The sequence below is a fragment of the Schistocerca cancellata genome, chromosome 8 (assembly GCF_023864275.1).
Source record: "Schistocerca cancellata isolate TAMUIC-IGC-003103 chromosome 8, iqSchCanc2.1, whole genome shotgun sequence".
In the NCBI taxonomy this organism is placed as follows: Eukaryota; Metazoa; Arthropoda; class Insecta; order Orthoptera; family Acrididae; genus Schistocerca; species Schistocerca cancellata.
In genome coordinates, this window is record NC_064633.1 from 392203372 (window position 1) to 392208756 (window position 5385).

Below are 5385 nucleotides of genomic sequence, written 5' to 3' on the forward strand. Positions count from 1 at the left end.
GAAAGGTCTAGTAAATAAGGGCTCTAAAGCTTATACCTAAAGTTATGAGAGCACATCTTTGAGAGTATGAAATACATCTTTTCTACTGCAAGCTCTTTACTCTTCGATTTCGTGGACGAGATAGTACGTACCAAAAGAAGAAATAATTGTCTAGTTAATCATTGGCTCCAAAATGCGCGTCTTAAGACCTATGAGCACTTGTTCAGTAGAAGAGATGTTTCACACGATCGAGGATGAACAATTGCTCATAGCTCTTAAAGTATGAGTTTTATACTCCTGTTTACTAGACGTTTTTCTTCTTTTGGTCAACGCTTGCTTCTCTCAAAATATGGAAAGCGAAAATCTTGGGGTAGAAATCGGTTCCATAAATCGAAGATGGGCAAGTGCACATGCCTCTTAAGGTACGCATTTTAGAGCACATGGTTAATACACATTTTTTACTTCTTTCTGTATAATGAACCCGTTTCTAAGTTTATCGGTGTTTTTATGCGACAACCAGTATGTGAAAGGCAACGGCCTTGCCGCAGTGGATACACTGGTTCCCGTCAGATCATCGAAGTTAAGCGCTGTCGGGCGTGGCTGGCACTTGGATGGGTCACCATCCGGGCCGCCATGAGCTGTTGCCATTTTCCTGGATGGACTCAGCCTCGTGATGCCAACTGAGGAGCTACTCGACCGAACAGTAGCGGCTCCGGTCAAAGAAAACCATCGTAATGACCGGGAGAGCGGTGTACTGACCACACGCCCCTCCTATCCGCATCCTCATTGAGGATGACCCGGCGGTCGGTTGGTCCCGAGGGGCCAGTTGTGGCCTGAAGATGGAGTGGTGTATGCGAAGACTAATACGACGAACGAATGTGTTTTCCAAGATCAGGATTCACACCCAGATCTAACGATACCACTACACCACCCTGGCACATTGAGTAACACAACTGCACGGACTGTCGCAGCGCGCCTCGGTCCTCAATCCCAATTCCCATCCACGCCTCTCTATTCCCCCCTAAACTAGCAAGTGGGCTGCAGTGTGAGTGGAATTTGTACTGATAAGGGAGACGTGCTAGGTTAGTCCAAGCAGCTGTGCCACAGTGGCGTAATGGTCAGCGTATCTGCCTAGCAGGCGGGAGACCTGGATTCGAATCCCAGCCTTGGTACAGATTTTCATTCGGCACTTCAGTCTTCATACTTACATCACAGATGTTTGAGACTTGAAAAGAACTCTGGAATCATGTGCCTTGGTTTCGAACATGATTCCTTTGTTTTGTTCGATGCTGAGGTGCTATTCAAATAAACCAGGAGAGCCTCTGGAATGTTGTTCGAATTTAGGGAAATACCAGGTGGGCTGAGGCGTGACCGGGGTTTTAGAAGAAGGAGAGAGACGTGCAATTCTGCAAAGCCACTGCGCAGGGTGGCGTAGTGGTTAGCACACCTATTTAGTGAGCTGGAGATACAGATTGGAATACCGGCTCTGGTACAAATTTTCATTTGTAGCTTCAGTCTGCATGTGTAAATCATAAGTGTTTCAAACATAAAACAGTCTCTGGAACCATACAGTTTCATTTAATTAAAAGTAGCACTGAAAATGAAATTGGTGATATTATCTCTACGCAAACCTTTGTAAACCAGAGGGTACATTGGTTCTAGAAGAGTACTGTGCAGGCTGGAGTGAATGACCTCATGAGTGGATGGTGGAGTCAGACTGCTCAAGATCCATGCAATAGAAACATTATCTCTGTTCCTCTGGCCTCTGAAATTGCTCCATTCCAATATACAGTTCACAATGGAAGTGGAAAAAGATGGCTCCGTCCCGGCCGCAGCCGCAGTGATCCACAACCCCACGACGACTACCGCAGTCCACTCCACTCCTCCGCCGCCCCACACCGAACCCAGGGTTATTGTGCGGTTCGGCCCCGATCGATCCCCCTGGGAACGTCTCACACGAGACGGGTTTAGCCCCTGTGTTTGCATGGTACAGTAATGGTGGTGTAAGCGTACGTGGAGAACTTGTTTGCGCAGCAATCGCCGACATAGTGTAACTGAGGCGGAATAAGGGGAACCAGCCCGCATTCACCGAGGCAGATGGAAAACCGCCTAAGAACCATCCACAGACTGGCCGGTTCACCGGACCTCGACACAAATCCGCCGGGCAGATTCGTGCCGGGGACCAGGCGCTCCTTCCCGCCCGGAAAGACCTGCGTTAGACCGCACGGCCAACCGGGCCGGCTTCTCTGAACAGTTACTTAACCAAGAAAGAAACATAAAACTGTTACACCACATTACATCAATACTTCCATGAATAGAAAAGGAAGCAACATAGCCCTCCACTTTCACCATGCTTTATTTTTGGAGCAGATGTGTGACACAGATATTCATTTTAAATGCTACGAACTGGTCCCCTACCCTAGAAGATAATTAAATATATTAAGCTAAATATAACAGATAAAAATTCAGAGGAACTCCTGCCTTAATTCTTATAGCCCCCCCCCCCTCAACCTTAGTTACCAGAGGTTAGTCTTTCATAACACTTAATTTTATAGTACTAATGATGCACATTCATCAACCATTTCAGAAACCACATTAAATCAGACAAATAATAATAGGATGTAGTACATCAGTTACTTGTGGTAATATGTAATCAGCGGGGCGGTGCTGCGTGGAGAATTCGAGAGTAGTGCCTCCAAGCGAATATGTTTCCAACCGTTTCTTGAAACCCAATACTCGCCAATATGCTGATCGACCTTCTATTTCACTCGTAGTGCCGAACCAGCGGTTTTGTCCATTTCCGTTCCAATACTCCTGACCGCGAGGTTGTATTTGTTAATAAAAGAGGATTCATCGCGACAGAGACGATCACCGCACGCCAGCTGATGAGCAAAAGGCCCCATCTGCTCCAAAACCACAAAGAAGAAACAGTGCTCCGTCAGCGATACAGTTCGTTTCAACTGCTCCATCAACCGAATTTATGCAAGCAGCTATACATAATTCAGTTGCCAATATAACCGTCCTGGAGAAATAGGCCGGGTGGTTATAATTAAACCTATCCAATTTAACACGCTATAACACGGAAACTAATTACCGCACGAGTACCAAATTCGGTAGCATTAATGCCCAGAGTATGAGGTGCGTGGTTTCAATGCGTCATTGCTCCGCTCTCAAGTTCCAACTATGGCCACCACGTGCCCTGGTCAGACCACCACGTGCCGTGATCAGTCATCATGATTCATAGGCTCACACATCTGACCAGTCGCAGTGCACTTACTGACGCGTCAACATGAGTTTGGAAAATAAGTGCAGGGCATTATTTGTGAAACCAGGGAAGAGGCCGACCACCGGTTGCACCACAGGTAGTTGATGAAATCGCTGTTGCTATGGGAGACAGTGCTGCATGCCATTCCCAATCGTCAGGTAGTGCGCATGCTGTGTCACGACAGATGGACATCCCATGGTTTACTGTACGGAGGGTGCCTCGAACGATTCTCAAATGGTATCCGTACAAGATGTATATCGTACGGTAGCTTGCACCACACGGCGCACAATGACGTGTTGACTTCTCTCTCCACTTTCTCGCAAGTACTGAAGTTGGGGAGGACTGGCCCTGGACCATCCTATGGGCAGACGAGGCTCATTTTTCTCTAACGGATGTGGTGAACACACAGAATTGTCGAGTGTGGGAACCTTCACCCCCAGTCACAGTGCATGAAGTTCCTCAGTATGTTGAACGCCTCACCATATGGTACCGCTTCATGGGTACGTTAATCATTAGCACATCCTTTTCTGAACAGGTTGGCTCTCTATGATCAAAGACGTGCATTGTGACTGGCAAACGTTACTGCGATAAGCTTCGTCAGCATGTCATACCTTCCGAATGAACACGACAGCTTTAATGGAAGATGTGTCCCCACCGCACATCGCTCGGAGAGTTCACCTTCTTCTCCGAAAGATATTTGGAAACGATCGATCTATCAGCCGACCGTATCCAAAAGCTTGGCCGTTACGATCACCTGATCTAACCCCCGGTGATTTCTGGTTGTGAGGCTACCTGAAGAGCAGGATTTACCACTGGAACATTCACACACCTGCTGAGCGGAAGTGCAACATATCAAGAGAGGCAGACAGCAAACCTAGGTTAAAATGGTTCAAATGGCTCTGAGCACTATGGGACTTAACGTCTGAGGTCATGAGCCCCTACAACTTAGAACTACTTAAACGTAACTAACCTAAGGACATCACACACATCCATGCCCGAGACAGGATTCGAACCTGCGACCGTAGCGGTCACGCGTTCCAAACTGACGCACCTAGAACCGCTCGGCCTAACCGGCCGGCTAGCAAACCTGGGATGTGGTTCTTTCTACTGGGCAGAATGCAATCCTGTACATTCAGACTCTTCTGGACACTGATGGGCCCCATATTGAGCCCATTTTGTAGCAGTAATGGTACCGGTATGTAGTGGTATGAGCGTGCCGTAGTAGCACATTAAAAGTGTTTCAGTGGAATTGATTTTGTATTATTTCTCTTACCCCTGTCCTTCAAAATAGTGCTACCAAGTTTGCTACTCGTACGGTGGTTAGTTTCCGTGTTATAACGTGTTAAAGAGGGGACGTTTAATGATAACCACCTCGTATATCCATGGCGGCAGTCTTGTGCTAGAACTTTGATCTGCAACATACACACACTCTGTACATCTGCTCCCTAGTTTTACTTAGCGGAACTCAAGAGAACCGCGAGACTCACACGTACATAAGCACACAAATGTAACTACCTGAAACCAAGTGACAACAAGCAGGTAATCACAGAATCTTGCTCCGACACTTGGATACTTGAGTATAACTCTGCTTTTCTGAATGAAATTTTGTGAATGCCGACCAAAGGCAGTGTGACTGTCCCCTCCACCAAAGGACCTGATAAGTAGTCAAACACTGCTCAGTGGTAACAACGGTGACTAACTTAGATCCTCAGAATTATTGTGATTAGGAGCACGAATTCGCTACACCTCCAAACCGGCCCTTCAGTGTAAGTTCAGAATACAAGTTCAGTGTCACATTACAAATTTTCATTAAAGGTCCACATAACGTTAAAGATCACTGCAGATGCCTTTCGCTTCCTCGTAGGTACCAGTGGGTAAACAATTCCTCAAGTAGCTCCAAACACACTTATCACAACAGGCTTATCACGTAACGAACTGTCTCCCTATCCACCGTTGCAGTTCAGATCTCGGCACATAAGTCCTTTACTGTTGTCACTAGGTGGTCCACCATACTACTTGCAGGGAGTTCATGTCATATGGTTTTGGATTGGCGTCAATGTGCTTGTCAGAGAGACAGCAAGTTACGTTACTGTCAAACAATCTTTCGTCTTGTCATGTCACAGTCTTTGCTTCTGCGCAGT

At 46.8% G+C, this 5385-nt stretch overlaps 1 pseudogene; it reads left to right on the forward strand.

Annotated features, from left to right (window-relative positions):
* Positions 1-508: 508 nt before the first annotated feature.
* LOC126095879 (5S ribosomal RNA) lies at positions 509-626 on the forward strand (annotated as a pseudogene).
* The last annotated feature ends 4759 nt before the right edge of the window (positions 627-5385 follow it).